General features: G+C 36.9%; 1 non-coding gene and 1 pseudogene across 1 annotated transcript; both read left to right on the top strand.

Moving 5' to 3' along the window:
• Positions 1 to 199: 199 nt before the first annotated feature.
• Positions 200 to 18778, top strand: LOC145060094 (putative serine/threonine protein phosphatase 2A regulatory subunit B''gamma; annotated as a pseudogene).
• Positions 13190 to 13296, top strand: LOC145060848 (small nucleolar RNA R71). Its single transcript, XR_013687030.1, has one exon. It is a non-coding gene; the product is annotated as a small nucleolar RNA R71 (small nucleolar RNA).
• Positions 18779 to 19134: the final 356 nt, after the last annotated feature.

The raw sequence follows: 19134 nt of genomic DNA, 5'->3' as shown, positions 1-19134 counted from the left end.
AGGTGAAGACTCTACACAACTCGTTGAAATCTAAGATCCTTTGAATCTGAATTCTAAGCCATAAAATCCGATGACCTTTCCGTTTAGGCCGTCTCATCATCGACGAGCACATTGCAAGGTGGAATTTAGGTTACCGGACTATCTAGTTCTTGCATCAGACCCTTACGACTCACCGTCTGCACTCTTTTCGTTACCCTAGATGTTGTGTGTTCATGCAAATTTGCTTCACTCGTTAGAAGTTGTAACTGTAAATGTCATTGTTCCTTCTATAGAAGGGAAATTTGAAATGACAAAACCACATAGACGAAAAGGTATAATCAATATCTCTTTAACACACACACACACACATCTACATAGTGTTTTTACTCATCTTTCTGTGTCTTGTGTGTTTTGATTTGTGGATGTACATTAATATTTTTGTGTTTATTAACATGTTGAAGCTCTTCTTGAAGACAGGAAAGATAATTATGGCTGCTGCTGGAACAACCATGCCCGTCGTCTTCTAGACCATATGGTTGACTTGATTTTTTATGTAGAAATGTTTACTTTCGAGGGCATATGATTGGGTCAATTCATTATGTAGCTATGGTAATACGAATGGAATAAGAAGTAATTGTCTTAATCGCTGCTGTTTATAAATAATCGTTATTATTAATACTTGTTGCTGTTAACTGTTAAGGAAAAATTAACTGCAATTTCATGTCGGACTTTTGGTTGTTGTAGACGTAATAGAAAATTATTACTATTTCGATTTTACTTTTTATTTTTAAGTCCAATAACTATTTTTTTTCAAACGCTAGAGATATTATTAAGCTAACAAGAACCAACAAAAAATGATGAGTAATGGTGGAGTTCACACATCCAATCTCTTCACATTTATCTCTTAAATTCATCTAATTTAATATGTGGCTAAGAACCTGTAATGTTGATGGCAACAACTAATTTAAAAAAACTTGTCTCATAACTGTTATAAAGTAGATGGAGGGACTTGTTCAAATTGTTGTTAGTTGTAGTATTTATTTTCTTTACTAGATCAACAATAATGTGTACTTGTCTCAATGATTTCTTGACTGCAAAACTCAAGTGGAGTATCAGAAGTTAGCACTCATCAAGGCAGTAATTTTGCTAGCATTTCTTTAACCATTAGGAAGTCAGAGCTTGAACAAATGTTAAAACAGATGATCTTTACAAGGTCCTTCTTTCTTTTTATACAGTTGTACACTGTTATTATTTACTCTGTAGGTGGTGGCTTTTTGTTTTCAATCTTTACTTCTTATTGCTTGTTTGAACTTGAGGGGTGGTTTTGAGGTAAAATAGTATTTGACAATATTCAAAGAGCTTCATTATTTGGAATATATTGTGTTTGTCATTACTAATATGTTATATATATACTGCATGACGCGACAGGTCTGAAACCCTGCACTTGATAGCATTGTTGCATTCAAGAACCATTGAAGAGCCACCTGATAACTTCCTTGCTACTACTACAATTCCAAGAGTGAGTGGTATTTTCATTTTGATGCACCTCTTTCGGTGGTTTTGTTGTTCCTTTTGAGCATCAATCCATATTTATGTGAAAAATATATGTGGTTATATTCTTGAGGTTTTTGAGAAACAAATTGCTTCACCTACTGAGCTTCCGGATTCCAACAAAGGTAGCTCCATGGGCACTTCTAGTAAATGTTTCTTGCATGTTTACTTATTTAGTTACAAGGTTACAATGATTCTTGTGTACACTATACAAGCATTCCTCTAGTAAGTTTGGAGCAAAATGTAGTAACCACTACTTGTATTTACACCTCAATTCTCTTTTAATCCTATCTTTCATTCTTTATCCAGTACGGAAAAATGTTATGCCTCTCCCACACATGGTGGGGTCCTACCTGGCAATAGTGGCCCCACATGGGAATACCATGCCACCTAGTGAGGCCAATGGTTACGGGAACACCTCTCTCTTTTCTTTTCTATTTCTTTGGTGATCAGAATAAGAAATATGTTTATAAAGTAAAGGGTATATTTGTCTTTTGGGACAGGTTCCTCTCTTATGAACACTTCTTAGTAATATATTGCAAGTTCTGGGAGCTCGATACATATCATGATTTGTTGATTGATAAAGAGAACCTTATCAGATATGGCAACCATCCGTTAACCTACAGGATTGTTGACCGAATATTCTCTCAGGTTTCTTTCCAACATTTTTATTACAAAAAAGATCTTTAATTTTCATTGATGTGCACAAATTATACCTATCTAGCTTTAAATGTATAACCTAACAAACTTATACTAACTATGCACCTACATGCAGTGTACCTAGTCAGATTATAGTATAGCTTGGGTAAGTCGGGTGTCGATCACAGGAAACGGTATTTAATTAATTAAATAATTACTAAAAGCTAAACTAAGAAAAACAACAAAAAGTGGGGGTTTTATCTGATTTTATAAGTTCGGAAAAACTTAAGTACTCAAATAAAAACGATTGTAATCAATATACTAAAACACTTTTGTTTAGTTTCGAATCCACCCTTTTCCTATGTTAGTTCTTATTTATGGATTAATGAAGTTGGTTACCAAGTTATTGTAATTAGCAATTCAAGTCCAAATTTATTAATATTTTCACCAATTCATGAACTACCTTGTATGGTCATACACAAGCAAAACACAAAATTAGTTATTAATTATAATTGGTCTATGTAAGATTTATTAAACACAATTATGGTCACAATTATGTTCTCTAACACAGTTAAATTGTTACTTTTATCACTTAACTAAGATGTGGTCAATCCTAGCTCTAGCAATTTAATGGTTACTAAATCACTAGGTAAACAAGTTCATGTAATTTAATAGTCACTAAGCTACGCTTAACTTGAATTAAAGCAACAAAGAGAAACACTTTAACATGCTAGGTAAGTTAATCAAACACAAGCTCCAAACCAAATTTTATAAATCCATAAACTAATAAACTAAACCATAGTTATTAGGGTTTCATCTAACTAAACGAAAGTAAAGAAGTTTAGCTACTCATAATCACAGCTGATGAACACATAAACATAAGGTAAACTAAGCTAAACATCATTAAACTAAGCAAACCGAATGTGTAGATGCGAATCCTTGCTCCAATCTCTTTATCCTTTGATCTCTAGTTGAATTCTGCCCCCAAAGGGGTCTTGGAAGGGTATTTTTTCGTTAATAGTCGTAGCCTTCAACCCTTTCTCCTCTAGAATCGACATAATGTCCGAGATATATATATTTACCAAAAATCTCGACACCACGCCGTGGTAATGGCACCACGTCGTGGTCCTCAAGCTTATCCCGTATTCTCCAAGCCAACGACAAGAATCGCAAAGATTCCATTCACCACATCGTGGTGGTTGGAAATCCGACTTTTATCAAAGCACCAAAGTCGTCCGAAATTGTGTGTAGTTTTCAGATCATTTTGAATCCCCTTAATCGGAGTTACGAGTCATGAGATATGGCCAAAATACTGACGAGGGGTCAAGCTGTCTAGCAACATCCTTCTTGTGTCTTCTTCTTATCCAAGCTCGTATTTTCCTGCTTCCAGCTTCCAGCTTCCATATTGCTTCTGAGAATGTCTTTTATGCTTCATAACAAATATTAAACATAATAAGTACCTTTTGTTCTATAATAAGCATGAATATAGCATAAAATATTAAGATATGATGTAAAATATATATGTAGATATGCACATATCAAAATACCCCACACTTATCTTTTGCTTGCCCTCAAGCAAAACTAATTAATTAAGTCTAGCATTTATCATCAATATCACATAAGACAATCCATTTTGAACTCAGTAATTATACCAAGACCTCAATGCACATATTTGTGTCTAAGGTTCCTAAAAACTTCCCTAATCCTAGCTACTCACAATTCGTATGAACCTTCACCCCTTAGCTTATACGACACTCATTTCTGCAACCCTCCGAATCAATCCTCAGAAATCTTTTTTAACCTCAAGGTATTTTTGTTTAAGCTACCCAAGCATACATAATCTAGAAAAATTACAACTTTAGATACCACAACGTTACTCTCAGAATTCTTCACTTCTTTGAATATTTGATCTTTGATTTCTTAGAATTCACCACCTTTTTGTTTTCTTTGTGGTATCTTCAACTTTTTGATTCTTTAGAATTTTGATCTTTTGATCTTCATACTTTGATAGCTCCAAAATTCTTACAACAACTTTTCGGTAATTTCTCTCTCTCTCTCTCTCTCTCTCTCTCTCTCTCTCTTTTATAATATCTCACTTTTTTCACTCAAATCCTACATGCTTAAGAAAATGAGCTTAACTTCAACCTTTATTTGTTAAAGGTATTAGTCTAAGTGCAATGACTACATAAGCTCTCCTGGATAGATTTCAAGTACATGATGCAAAACATATTATGTCATATAAACTACCAGATTACCTTTCATATCTCATGGCTTTTCACTAGGAAATGGGAAGCCACAAATATACTATAACATATATTGGCTCAATTAAACATTTGAGCTCTCATCGAATCATTCCACGCAACACTAGAAACTTAAGTTTAAATGAGTACTAGATTCAATTTTTAGATTATTATTTCAAATCTATTATAAAATTTTAAAATTTTCTACCAATTAACTTTCTCGAACCCCTACCCCACACTTATTACATACAATGCCCTCATTGTATGCATAAAATAATTTAAAACCAGTAAAAGGGAGAAAAATGAACAGACTCCCTTGTGATAGAAGATGTATCTCGAATCAAGTGAAAGATCTCTAGCTTGCTCTAAAGTGTGGAAACAGAATTGGAAAGTAGAATGGCAGCCTCCTGATGTGATGAAAAACTCCCCCACAACATAGGAAAGTGGCAACCATGTCGTGGCAGCCGAGACATTACTTCCGCATGGCATAAAAATAAAATTTTATGGTGTGGGAACAAGTCATCTGTGACATCCCCAATTTCACGGCTAGAAAAGACCGATTTGTTTATGCTTTGTTTTTACAATCAGAGTAATCTTTTAAAGAAAACAATTGCGGAATTTTTTCCCAAAACAAAAATATGATACGAATTTATCAAAGCATTTCTTTAAAGAAATGTATTTTTATTAAATAACAAAATCTCGGGATGTCATGTTCCGATACAGACCAAAAGCATAAACAGTAAAAATAGACCTTATAACAGTCATTTATAACTATTGATCTATAATCCAAAATCTCTCGTCAAGTCCACCAACTTATACTCTTGTGTCATTACCTGTAATGCAAAGAAAACTGAGTGGGTCAGGCTTGGGAGCCTGGTGAGCATATAGGGTTTTCAACCTACAATAATATAATTATTATAATTAATTATCAAACAATCAACCCAATCTCCCATCCCCATTATCTTCCTTACTCTTAAGGGTTTACCCTAAGAGTCATCTATTCGTTCACTCCGTATTAGGCACTAAGACAATAGCTGCCAAGGTTCCTTCGTAAAGCACTAATTCCATAGCTGCTATGGTTCATTCATCGAGTACTAAATCCATAGCTACCAGTGTAGGTACTAAGTCCATAGCTACCAACGTTTATCTAACAAGTACTAAGTCCATAGCTATCATCGTCTATCTAACAGTATTAAATCCATAGCTACCAACGTTCGTCTATACGGTACTAAATCCATAGCTACCAAGGTTCATCTATATACAGTGCTAAATCCATAGCTACCGAGGCTTATCTTTACAGTACTAAATCCATAGCTACCGAGGTTTATCTTTCGTCTCATCCTCAAACTCATCCTTCATCACACACCAACTATTTCGTCTACCCATGTTCTACCCAACATATTTGTAGATATAAATACTTACAAAGTTTAAATCATTTAACATCTGTATAAAACATCAATTCCACGCCCATCTCAAATAGACAAATAATATATAAACACATAGCATGTATTTCATAGCAAATACTTCGTATTTATGTTTTAGAAGAAAGTAACTATACCCTCACCCAAAACATATACTTAATACATTCAAACAATACTTGTATTAAAATCGTGTTTATGAAAGGGACTATACACTCACACATATAAACAACTTTATATATAAACACATAACAAGTATTTCATAGCAAATACTTAATATTTATGTGTTGGAAGAAAGTAACCACACACTCACTTGATTAGAAGATGATCGGACAGCACTACGGCTCTAAGAGTAGTATTTCTTCGGTGAAACTAGAAGATCTTCACACACTGGGCTTCTCGCGGGCAGAGCTTCGGCTTGAAAACTCTTTTATTATCGGGATCTTCAGGCTTTGGGACTCGCTTCGGGTCTCGGGATGACACCGGGGCTTCGGGGGGGTTAAAATAGGGCTTAGAGAGAGTATCGGGAGTGGGAGAGTAAGAGATGAGCAACCTAAATCGGCTGACCCTTGATTTCTATTTATAGGGTAAAAATGCTAAACTCACCTCGTGAGTTTTTAATTCTCACCTCCAGAGCTCGATACGTCATTTCATTCTTCATGGCCACTTTACCTGGAAGACGTCCATCATCTGTTCACCTCGTGAGTTTCTAATGCTCACCTCGTGAACTGACACAACCTTGGGGTTCACGCCCCGAAGTTTAGAAATTCATAACTTCCACATACGAGCTCCGTTTTTGACGTACTTTATATCCACGCGTAGGTGAGATTATGCTCTACAACTCTTGTTTAGACTCCATTGGCTAATTTTGACTTTATTTTTAATATATTATAAATATATTATTTTAAGTAGGTCGGGATAAGAAAACTCCGATATAAATTCATAACTTCTTCATCCGACTTCCGTTTTCATCTGTCTTTTTACCATTGGACTACTATCGATGAGATCTTCAAATCTCGTTTAGATTGTTTCGGCTAAATATCGCTCGATCTCATATTCGAACCTCGGGCTGTACACTGCTAAGCCGAAACTTCGAAAAATCATAACTTCCTCATACGAAGTCAGATTTGGGCATTCTTTTCATGCACGCTCTCGGTTTAACGTATTCTACGACTTTCATTTAGATCGCTAAGGCCAAATATCGCTCTAACGTAAATTCACTATTTACGTCGCGTTGTGTCGTGCCGGTTCTGTCGCAAAACTTCGACAGGTCATAACTTCTTCGTTATAACTCGGATTTCAGCGTTCTTTATATGCACGGAAACCTTGTGACATATACTACAACTTAGTTAAGATGAATCCTACTAAATAATCTTTTATCAAAAAGTCATTTTTGACGCTTATCATCTCTAAATTGACTAGCCCTGATCTACGGGCGTTACAATTATCTCCCCCTTAGGATGATTACGTCCGAGAATCATCAACGAAAATAGGACTTGTATAATGATCCCATACGCTATCTCTTCATCCTAGGTAATAACTGTAATTTCTATGTTTCCTCGAAAGAGTATTTAACTCTCTGGATTTCTTGATAGCAGGTAGTGCTCAATCCTGCATCTGCTCTTCGTGCTATATTGTACTTTCAATTGTAACCTTCGAGTTACAAAATAAATTCTTATTGAGGACTCCTTCTTGTTCTTAGGATAAATACTTTCATTTATCTATTGCAACAGATCGATGGGTCATGTTCTAATGACCTCTCATCGCATGATGCAATGCTTTGACTCAAGTCTCTTAGAGTCAAATTCCAAAATGGAATATACATTCCTTCATATTCTAATGTGATATAATCACATTTCAGCATGTAGCATTTCTTCCTGCAAACTTCTTTTAACAACGAGCGCGATACTATCGATCGCATTAATTTCAACCTTCTGACTTACGTCAGATGTTACTTCGAACTTGGTTCTCCGAACCAAGTAACATACTCACCGTAGTCAGACTCAATTTGAATATGACCACTAGGGTCGGAATAACAACCATCTTACTAGTCACTACCGAAACAAGGGTAATAACACACTTGAACAAAACGGAATCAATTACTAGCTTCTTGGTAACCTTGTGACTTTCCCTGATCCAAGTGCGAGTCCTGTGCTTCCGGTAGTATATGCATCTACTACCTTTCACACCTATTCGTGCTCGTCCCAAGTATTGTCTCGCAGTCCCCAAGTCCTAAAATCACAAAACAATTTAACACATACGAATGTGTCCAAATAATTATAAACAATTTCCCTAGATTCTACTAGGACTTCTTCATTGCTCAATCTTCAATCATCAACTCTACTTCAACTCAATTGGTGATGTAAACACCAGAAGATGAGACAACTTCAAGAATTTCATCAATCGTTTCATCATCCTGCCAATCGAAGGTGTACTTCAGATGTACCATACTCCTCTAAACGTACTGTTATTTCATAAGACATACTCTAAAGGCAAGATACCAATCTTACAATATCTTCTGATAGGTTTCATCCACCATCATAAGCCTTCTTCATTTCCTCCATTTACTCAAATTTCTCTACGAGTCTTCACCACAACATTTTGTACACCTAAGCAGACGTTCGGTGTACCGGGCGAGAATTTAAGATAAGAAAGCTTTATTTACGATAGACGTATAAATATTCTTATCACTCCGAAACGTTTACATGCTAGTTCTAATATCGTAGTCATACACTTAGAATCCTAAACACATAAGGTTTCTAGATCCGGTCGGCAACAGACCATAGATCCGAACAAATAATAGCATCAATATAGCTATCACACAAAACATTTAGCACATAAAAGCATTTTAGGCATCATTCCTAAAATAAACTAGTGCTTGTGTCAATTTAGGTGTACTACCAAACATATTTTAGACACACTCAACTCTCAATCATCGCTTAACATTCTAAGATTAAGTCTAGAAATTTCCTACATATTCCTAGTTCGCTTAAACTAATGCTCTAATACCAACTGTGACATCCCCAATTTCACGGCCAGAAAAGACTGATTTGTATATGCTTTGTTTTTAAAATCAGAGTAATCTTTTAAAGAAAACAGTTGCGGAATTTGTTCCCAAAACAAAAATATGATACGAATTTATCCAAGCATTTCTTTAAAGAAATTTATTTTTATTAAATAACAAAATCTCGGGATGTCATGTTCCGATACAGACCAAAATCATAAACACTAAAAATAGACCTTACAACAGTCATTTATAACTATTGATCTATAATCCAAAATCTCTCGTCAAGTCCACCAACTTATACTTTTGTGCCATTACCTGTAATGCAAAGAAAACTGAGTGGGTCAGACTTGGGAGCCTGGTGAGCATATAGGGTTTTTAACCCACAATAATATAATTATTATAATTAATTATCAAACAATCAAACCAATCTCCCATCCCCATTATCTTCCTTACTCTTAAGGGTTTACCCTAAGAGTCATCTATTCGTTCACTCCGTATTAGGCACTAAGACAATAACTGCCATGATTCTTTATTAGGCACTAAGACAATAGCTGCCAAGGCTCCTTCGTAAAACACTCATTCCATAACTGCTATGGTTCATTCATCGGGTACTAAATCCATAGCTACCAGTGTAAGTACTAAGTCCATAGCTACCAACGTTTATCTAACAGGTACTAAGTCCATAGCTATCATCGTCTATCTAACAATACTAAATCCATAGCTACCAACGTTCGTCTATACGATACTAAATTCATAGCTACCAAGGTTCATCTATATACAGTACTAAATCCATAGCTACTGAGGCTTATCTTTACAGTACTAAATCCATAGCTACCGAGGTTTATCTTTCGTCTCATCCTCAAACTCATCCTTCATCACACGCCAACTATTTCGTCTACCCATGTTCTACCCAACATATTTGTAGATATAAATACTTACACAGTTAAAATCATTTAACATCTGTATAAAACATCAATTCCACGCCCATCTCAAATAGACAAATAATATATAAACACATAGCACGTATTTCATAGCAAATACTTCGTATTTATGTGTTAGAAGAAAGTAACTATACCCTCACCCAAAACATATACTTAATACATTCAAACAATACTTGTATTAAAATCGTGTTTATGAAAGGGACTATACACTCACACATATAAACAACTTTATATATAAACACATAACAAGTATTTCATAGAAAATACTTAATATTTATGTGTTGGAAGAAAGTAACCACACACTCACTTGATTAGAAGATGATCGGACAGCACTACGGCTCTAAGAGTAGTATTTCTTCGGTGAAACTAGAAGATCTTCACACACTGGGCTTCTCGCGGGCAGAGCTTCGGCTTGGAAACTCTTTTCTTATCGGGATCTTCAGGCTTTGGGACTCGCTTCGGGTCTCGGGATGACACCGGGGCTTCGGGGGGTTAAAATAGGGCTTAGAGAGAGTATCGGGAGTGGGAGAGTAAGAGATGAGCAACCTAAATCGGCTGACCCTTGATTTCTATTTATAGGGTAAAAATGCTAAACTCACCTCGTGAGTTTTTAATTCTCACCTCCAGAGCTCGATACGTCATTTCATTCTTCATGGCCACTTGCCCTGGAAGACGTCCATCATCTGTTCACCTCGTGAGTTTCTAATGCTCACCTCGTGAACTGACACAACCTTGGGGTTCACGCCCCGAAGTTTAGAAATTCATAACTTCCACATACGAGCTCTGTTTTTGACGTACTTTATATCCACGCGTAGGTGAGATTATGCTCTACAACTCTTGTTTAGACTCCGTTGGCTAATTTTGACTTTATTTTTAATATATTATAAATGTATTATTTTAAGTAGGCCGGGATAGGAAAACTCCGATATAAATTCATAACTTCTTCATCCGACTTCCGTTTTCATCTGTCTTTTTACCATTGGACTACTATCGACGAGATCTTCAAATCTCGTTTAGATTGTTTCGGCTAAATATCGCTCGATCTCATATTCGAACTTCGGGCTGTACACTGCTAAGCCGAAACTTCGAAAAATCATAACTTCCTCATACGAAGTCAGATTTGGGCGTTCTTTTCATGCACGCTCTCGGTTTAACGTATTCTATGACTTTCATTTAGATCGCTAAGGCCAAATATCGCTCTAACGTAAATTCACTATTTACGTCGCGTTGTGTCGTGCCGGTTCTGTCGTAAAACTTCGACAGATCATAACTTCTTCGTTATAACTCGGATTTCAGCGTTCTTTATATGCATGGAAACCTTGTGACATATACTACAACTTAGTTAAGATTAATCCTACTAAATAATCTTTTATCAAAAAGTCATTTTTGATGCTTATCGTCTCTAAATTGACTAGCCCTGATCTACGGGTGTTACATCATCCATACCATGGAATTCAATATAGAATTGAAAACGCCACTCTTGAACACTTTGACTACTGAAGGTACAGGATCTGAATCAAAAAATAGACTTGAAAAGCACCACCTTGTGGTGGATCAAACATATTATTTTTCTAGTATTCTGACTACGACAACACGACATGGTGGGGATTACCACGACGTGTTGGTCTTGAAATTGCAATAATCGGTGCCAGAATGAGCTGATTTCTAGAAAGCTTCTTCTTGTGAATGCAAATGTGCCGGATCGAATGGAATTAAAGAACTATTCTTGAAAAAATTGTGCTGAACCACTGGCACAATGTGTTGATGATTTCCACGTCGTGTTGTCTTGTTTTTAGTAAATATGCTTCAAAAAGCTTTTCTCTTCATTATGTGGGAACCCCACACTTATTCAAAAACTTGTTCTTCAATTATGATCTTCAAAATCGCACGGCTTATTCAAATTAACCTCCTTCACTGCTTCAATTTCATTCAACACTACAAAATAAGATCAAGAACTAGAGGAACACATCATCATTCGGTTAAGGTAAAATAAAACTAAAAATAAATTAAAAATAAATAAAAAAGAAAATACAAACTCTAAAAACTTTGGGTTGCCTCCCGAGTAGTGCTTCTTTTTGAAGAGTCATGAGCCAGACTCCTTCCCACTCTATGTTGTGTCAGGTGGAAGTGTAACCTACCTGTTCTCCATCATTTTGAGCCTTGTTTGTTTGTAGGCAACTCGTCTGTAGAATGCCTTTCTTGAGATTTCTTGCATAGTTGGGTTGACATTTTCTTTGTGTTTTCGCTTGGGTTTTTTCCTCACTCCCGTGTCTTTAGCTTTTGTCTTGTCTCTTTCTGGGTTTTTCTTATCAAAATTGGACTCATCACTCTCTTCTTCTTTTTCTCCAGTCGGATCTATTACTAGATTTGGTGGTCTTGTAAAATCAAACACCTCAAAAATCATAGGCGTTGAAATTGGAGGTTTCGAATAATTCACTTCTTTTTCCAATTGCTCTTTGGGTAAAGGCTCCTCCCATTCCTCCCACTATTCTTCCTTCACGCGTTGATATTCATCATGCTTAAGGAACTTCTTGTTTTCTTGTTTCACCAGATTTGGATTGGCATGAGATAGGAAAGGGAGAGGTGATCGATACGGCTCAACAACTGAGAAATCATAATTTTCTTTTATCGCCCATGACGTGGCACTATTGCCTCCACGTCGTGGCGACTGGGAAGCTTCATGATACTCTTCTTTTTCTTTACTTTTTACTTCGAGTGACTGATTAGATTCCTCTTCAAGGTCCTTCATATGCACCAATTCATCATCTTCCTCTGTATCAACGGTCATGACTTGAGCCATAGGGGTTGAATCGACTTTACTTGAAAGTAGATCCGATAGCTTTTCTTGTACAAGTTTTGTTAATTGTTCAACTTGTGTGTGGATTCTCAAAATAGATGCTTGTTGAGCATTAAGTGTTGCATCAGTTGCATCATGTCTTTTTTTCGCTAGCTTCCATGAATCTGAATAGCATTGGCTCGAGAGCATCTATCTTCTTGGATTGGTCTTGCTTAATTTGATAAAGATCACGCTTAAGTTCTTGAATTTCTTTCACATCTCATTCTCTCTTGTACTCCGCATCACAATCCCTTGTAGAATGAGGTCCTTCACAATCTCTGCATCTGTCATGTACCATATTAATGGATCCATCCACCTTTGTGAGCCTATTTTCCATGGCATCGAGCTTTGCCATTACCGTTGTTAGGACTTCATAAGCTCCATCTCCATTCGCTCTTCTTCTCGTGATATCCTCCCCCCTTGGGTTGTGATACTCCCTTGAATGCTTGGAGAATTCTTCAATCAAAGATTTATTAGTAGCCGGATCCTTCTTTGTCATGGGCCCTTGCGAGTCTAGAAGTTGGCGAGTACACACATTGACTCCATCATAAAATATCGAGATTTCTTGTTGCAGATTGAAGTCATGTTGAGGGCAATGTCGTAACAATCTCTTGTAACGCTCCCAAGCTTCATATAGTAACTCCCATTCTAGTTGTTGAAAATTTTGTATATTTCTTTTTAGCTTTGCCACTTTTGAAGGAGGGGTAAACTGGTTTATGAACTCAGTCTTAAAATCGGCCCATGTCATGATTGCTCCAAAGGGAAGTGATTTTAACCATTCTTTTGCTTCACCCTTCAAAGTGACCGGTAAAAGTCGAAGCATCACCGCATCTTTACTCATGTTTGGTGCATTAAAATAATGTGAAATCTCCACCACCTCTTCTAGGTGCTCGTAGGCGTCCTCGTGCTCATTCCCATAAAAAGGTAAATCTTTTAGCATATTAAGAATGTGCCTCGGAATTTCAAACTTTGTCGTGGTTGAGATTTTTGGTGGATCAAGACCCCATCTATTTTCGTTCCTCATATGTCGCTTGTACTCTTCCATTGTCATGGTCGTGATGTCCCCCATATTTGTTTCCTGCTAAAACAAAACTAAAAAAACGCGTAAAACGAACAAAAAAAATAACTACACAAAAAATTGATTGTAACGTAATCATGACGTGGCCAAGATGCCAACGACGTGGTGACAAATCAAATAGAAAAATAATAAATGCTGAAAAATAACTTTTTGCGGTTTTTACCCCACAAAAAGGATCGATTAACCTAAAACAATTAAATTAACAACTAAAATAGTTGTTCCCCGGCAACGGTGCCAAAAACTTGATGTGCACAAATTATGCCTATCAAGTTTTAAATTTATAACCTAACAAACTTATACTAACTATGCACCTATAGGCAGTGTACCTAGTCAGATTATAGTATAGCTTGGGTAAGTCGGGTGTCGATCATAGGGAACAGTATTTAATTAATAAAATAATTACTAAAAGCTAAACTAAGAAAAACAACTAAAAGTGGGGGTTTTGTAAGTCCCAAAAACTAAGGATCCAAATCAGTAATCAATTAAGGCAAACATCAAATAGAGTGTAGAAGGAGTAGAAGAAGAATTAATCCAAGCATGCACACATCTATATCATATAAATGTCAGGTACACCTTGGGAAAACACACACACATACGACACTGACGTCTCTGTACAACTGACACATACACACTCTATTTATAGGACCACCAGCCGCACACGTGTGTACAACCGCACACGTGTGTACAGCCGCACACGCGTGTATGGCCGCACACAGAGTGTGCATCCGCACACACATGTATAGCCGCACACAGAGTGTGCAGCCGCACACGCGTGTATGGCCGCACACACTCGCTAACATACTATAACCAACATAACAAACCCCAAGACCCTACCAAGACCTATACAAGATGAATGCCTAGCTCAAACCACAAAATTATGACCTAACAATCTCCCCCTTGGTTTGATCTAGCATGGAATCAGGTCTTCTTCATCAGTGATCTCCTCCTTGAGCTCTGAGATAGATGGGCCTGCTCCCCTAAACTTCCTTCACCTATTGATATTCATTTGCCACGAGGTAAAGGATCTGAATCTTGTTGAGCAAGAAACCTGGCAAGCCGCAAAGAGGCAACATCATGCGTAGGTTATGGAGGAGAAGAACCCCCAGGAGCAGAAGAACTCCCGACTTCAAACGAAGATCTAACATTACTTGGTCCTTTTAGGTTCGGTTGAGTTGGTGTAGCAACTTTGGAGGGTTGTTGGACTGGTGGTGCTTGTTCTTGGATAAGATCTCCCTGCCTCTGATCAAGTCATCTTGTTTTCACAGGAGGCTGGGAGGTTTGTGTCAGTATCTGATCACTCATCAAATGGCAATAAAGTTGGAATAGCAAATGGAAGGGGAGGAATCCTTGAAGTTGTATCTATATCGGTTGAAAGGTGTCGGCCATCTGATCAAAAGTTGGAGACTTCACTTTGAGAACACCGCTAACTCCTTTTGTCAATGATCAAGCAGCAATAGAATAAGAAGATGAAAAGAAATCGAGCTTGCACACGTTTATATCAGAAAAACGTCAGGTACAACTCGATGGAACACTCTGTAAACACTATTGCATCGAGGTCTTCACTGCTTAACCGTATATCATTATCCGTAGTCTGTAAGCTGATCTGTGAGACACTCAACAAGCTATACTTTAACTCAGGAGCATAGATGACGTTCTCAAAACTCAGCACTCGATTTACAACTATTCCTTTTTGAGTGATCTTCCCTCCATCTCCTCTCGTGAAGGAAACATAGCCCCCAATAAAATTCTGAATGACGTGTAGTTGGGAGATGTCTCCTGTCAATGTGCCTGGAATAACCGTTGTCGACGTACCAAGGTTTGACGACATTCCTCCACAGTTATTCCTGCACAATGAGTGGGATTATTTAGATTTGGGGACCCAGGTCATTACAAGCCTAGGTCCCAACCGCACACACCAACCGCACACTCCAATCACACACTCAACCGCACACTCCAATCGCACACTCAACCGCACACTCTAACCGCACACCTTCAAACTCTAACCGCACACCTTCAAATTTCCAACCACACACCTTCAAATTTCCAACCGCACACCTTCAAACTCCAACCGCACACCCTCAAAGTTCCTTCAAAAATTGACACTGAATTGGCTCTGATACCAATTGTAAGTCCCAAAAACTAAGGATCCAAATCAGTGATCAATTAAGGCAAACATCAAATAGAGTGTAGAAGGAGTAGAAGAAGAATTAATCCAAGCATGCACACATCTATATCATATAAATGTCAGGTACACCTTGGGAAAACACACACATACGGCACTGACGTCTCTGTACAACTGACACAGACACACTCTATTTATAGGACCACCAGCCGCACACGTGTGTACAACCGCACACATGTGTACAACCGCACACGTGTGTATGGCCGCACACAGAGTGTGCAGCCGCACACACGTGTATAGCCGCACACAGAGTGTGCAGCCGCACACGCGTGTATGGCCGCACACACTCGCTAACATACTACAACCAACATAAAAAACCCCAAGACCCTACCAAGACCTATATAAGATGAATGCCTAGCTCAAACCACAAAATTATGACCTAACAGGTTTTATCTGACTTTATAAGTTCAGAAAAACTTAAGTACTCAAATAAAAACAATTGTAATCAATATACTAAAACACTTTCGTTTAGTTTCGAATCCACCCTTTTCCTATGGTTAGTTCTTATTTATGGATTAATGAAGTTGGTTACCAAGTTATTGTAATTAGCAATTCAAGTCCAAATTTACTAATATTTTCACCAATTCATGAACTACCTTGTATGGTCATACACAAGCAAAACACAAAATTAGTTATTAATTATAATTGGGCTATGTAAGATTTATTAAACACAATTATGGTCACAATTATGTTCTCTAACACAGTTAAATTGTTACTTTTATCACTTAACTAAGATGTGGTCAATCCTAGCTCTAGCAATTTAATGGTCACTAAATCACTAGGTAAACAAGTTCATGTAATTTAATAGTCACTAAGCTACACTTAACTTGAATTAAAGCAACAAAGAGAAACACTTTAACATGCTAGGTAAGTTAATCAAACACAAGCTCCAAACCAAATTTTATAAATCCATAAACTAATAAACTAAACCATAGTTATTAGGGTTTCATCTAACTAAACGAAAGTAAAGAAGTTTAGCTACTCATAATCACAGCTGATGAACACATAAACATAAGGTAAACTAAGCTAAACATCATTAAACTAAGCAAACTGAATGTGTAGATGCGAATCCTTGCTCCAATCTCTTTATCCTTTGATCTCTAGTTGAATTCTGCCCTCAAAGGGATCTTGGAAGGGTATTTTTTCGTTAATAGTCACAGCCTTCAACCCTCTCTCCTCTGGAATCGACCTAATGTCCGAGATATATATAGTTACCAAAAATCTTGACACCACATCGTGGTCCTCAAGCTTATCCCGTATTCTCCAAGCCAACGGCAAGAATCACGGAGATTCCATTCACCACGTCGTGGTGGTTGGAAATCCGACTTTTCTCAAAACACCAAAGTCGTCCTAAATTGTGTCTAGTTTTCAGATCATTTTGAATCACCTTAATCAGAGTTACGAGTCATGAGATATGGTCAAAATACTGACAAGGGTCAAGCTGTCTAGCAACATCCTTCTTGTGTCTTTTTCTTGTCTAAGCTCGTATTTTCCTGCTGCCAGCTTCCATATTGCTTCCGAGAATGTCTTTTATGCTTCATAACAAATATTAAACATAATAAGTACCTTTTGTTCTATAATAATCAAAAATATAGCATAAAATATTAAGATATGATGTAATATATATATATATATATATAGATATAGATATGCACATATCATTCATATTTCTTCTTGATCAAATTATATCCTGCTTAGGTTCCAAGAAAGTTCACGATTAAAGTCGAGGGTAAAATGGGATGTGAAGATTTTGTGTGCTTTATTTTATCTGAAGAGGATAAATCATCTGGGCCTCGTCTTGAATACTGGTATGACTCCTTTCTCAACCATTTATTTTATACAATTTTTTAACATCTTTTTTGGTTGCTGTAAATAATTTTTTTTTTCAGGTTTAAGTGCATAGATTTGGATGGAAACGGGGTGCTGACTAGGAATGAATTACAATTCTTCTATGAAGAACAGTTGCATAGGATGGAATGCATGGCTCAAGAGTCTGTTCTTTTTCAGGACATTTTATGTCAGATAGTTCACATGACTTAACCACAACTACCCTTTATTTTATTAACCAAACTTGTATACCATCCAAGGTTCTAAATGGCGTGAGGCGTGGCGTGGCGGCAAGGCCAAGCCTCAAGCTTAACGAGCCATGGCGAGCCATGGCATTTTTCAAGGCGTGATGTAAGGCGGCGATTTTGTATTAATTTAAAATTATATTACCACATAAATATAAATTTATATTAAATATAACTACTTATTAGAGGTGTTAGATCAATAACTAATAACAAAAAGTTAACAAAAACCACAATACTTGTATCTCCGATTTGAAAAGACATAATGAAGCAAAAAAAAACTGTGTCTCAAACGAAAAAACACGCGCCATAACACGCCATAACGCGCCATGGCACGCCATATCACGCCTTGCCACGCGTTACGCCTAACAGCAACGTTATGAAGCTTTTCGTAACGGCGAAGCCACGCCTCACGCCATGGCGCGCGCCATGGCGCGCCTTTTAGAACACTGATACCATCATATTAGTTTTCTTTTTAACTATATATAATTTTTATTTACAGGAAGAGGCTTATTTTACATTACAAGACTAGAAAGGAAGCAAGCTCTCTGGAAGCTCTTTCAATATCCTCTTTAACCTTCATAAGTTCATGGCCTTTGAATCCCGTGACCCCTTTCTCATTCGCTAGGTAAGCCATTCCATCTTTAGTAATATCATCAGGGGTACAAATGGAAATAACATTTTTCTTGTTAAATAGGAACGTGATAATCTAACATTGAATGAATGGGATCAGTTTGCACATTGAGAATATATAAAGCTTTCAATGGAGGAAGATGCATATGATGCATCTAATGGTAGTGGGGATGTATGGGATGAGTCTCTTGAGGCTCCATTTTGATTACAATTCCAAACACTACTATGACATCCCCAATTTCACGGCCAGAAAAGACCGATTTGTTTATGCTTTTTTTTTTTATAAAATCAGAGTAATATTTTAAAGAAAACAGTTGCGGAATTTGTTCCCAAAATATGATAAAGATTTATCAAAACATTTCTTTAAAGAAATGTATTTTCATTATATAACAAAATCTCGAGATGTCATGTTCCGATACAGACACATAAGCATAAACAGAACTTATATTATTTATACTAAAGATTTTACATCTCCTTTAATCTCTCCGTGAAATATACGTATCGATACTTGTGATACAAAGGAAACTGAGTGGGTCAGGCTTGGGAGCCTGGTGAGCATAT

Source organism: Lactuca serriola, chromosome 6 (assembly GCF_051521515.1).
Source record: "Lactuca serriola cultivar US96UC23 chromosome 6, Lser_US96UC23_V15, whole genome shotgun sequence".
Lineage (NCBI taxonomy): Eukaryota > Viridiplantae > Streptophyta > Magnoliopsida > Asterales > Asteraceae > Lactuca > Lactuca serriola.
This window is presented reverse-complemented; position numbering and strand designations above follow the sequence as displayed.